Below are 872 nucleotides of genomic sequence, written 5' to 3' on the forward strand. Positions count from 1 at the left end.
TTTTATTTATTTTTTTTTTTTTTCGCGGCTAGCTAAAACTCGCCAAAAAGCTAACGCGTTAACCTCGCGATAGCCACGTCACTCAAGGCGAGCTCTGCGATTGGCCGGGGCGGTGACGTCACGGTTGCCGAGGAACAGTTGACAGCAGCGAAATGTTGAAGCTGTGACCCGAGGATGTGTTTGTTTGAGTCGTTTTATACACCGTTTTATATACCTGTATGTTTTACCTGTATGTCTCTCTATACAGGATGTGGATTACATTGGAGATGTGTAACAAAATGCAGATGCTTTGTGAGGTATATACAGTGTGAGACATTCAAGTTTGACACAGTAGCACAGGGGAGATGTAGTGCAAGTAGTAGAGAAGAGTTAAAATACAGTAACATAACAATAACATAAACATACATTAATAACATAATAACATTAGAACCACTGAATTATTCTGTAATCATTCAGTCATTCCTTGTAGTTATCTATAACGTCTGCAAGCCACAATCTTAAACTCATTGGTATTTAATTTTCTGTCACTGTGGAATATGTTATATTTACTTTGTATATAGGCTCTTATTATAAGTCTATTTCCATTTTTATTTTTATCCTTACTTTTACTTATGTACCTATACATACATTTCTATTCTGTATATTGTGTTAGATATTGTAATATAAGTATTATTTATATTCTTTACCATGTGTGAGTACAAAACAAATTTACCCCAGAGTATTCCTGATTCTGATTTCTGACAGGTAAAGTGAATAACATTGATTATGTGCTTGTCATGGCCCCTGTCAGTGGGTGGGATATATTAGGCAGCAAGTGAACATTTGGACCTCAAAGTTGATGTGTTAGAGGCAGCGTAAGGATTTGAGCGACT

The sequence above is a fragment of the Morone saxatilis genome, unplaced genomic scaffold (genome assembly GCF_004916995.1).
Source record: "Morone saxatilis isolate NCDOM2014 unplaced genomic scaffold, NCSU_SB_2.0 Contig15, whole genome shotgun sequence".
Taxonomy (NCBI): Eukaryota; Metazoa; Chordata; class Actinopteri; family Moronidae; genus Morone; species Morone saxatilis.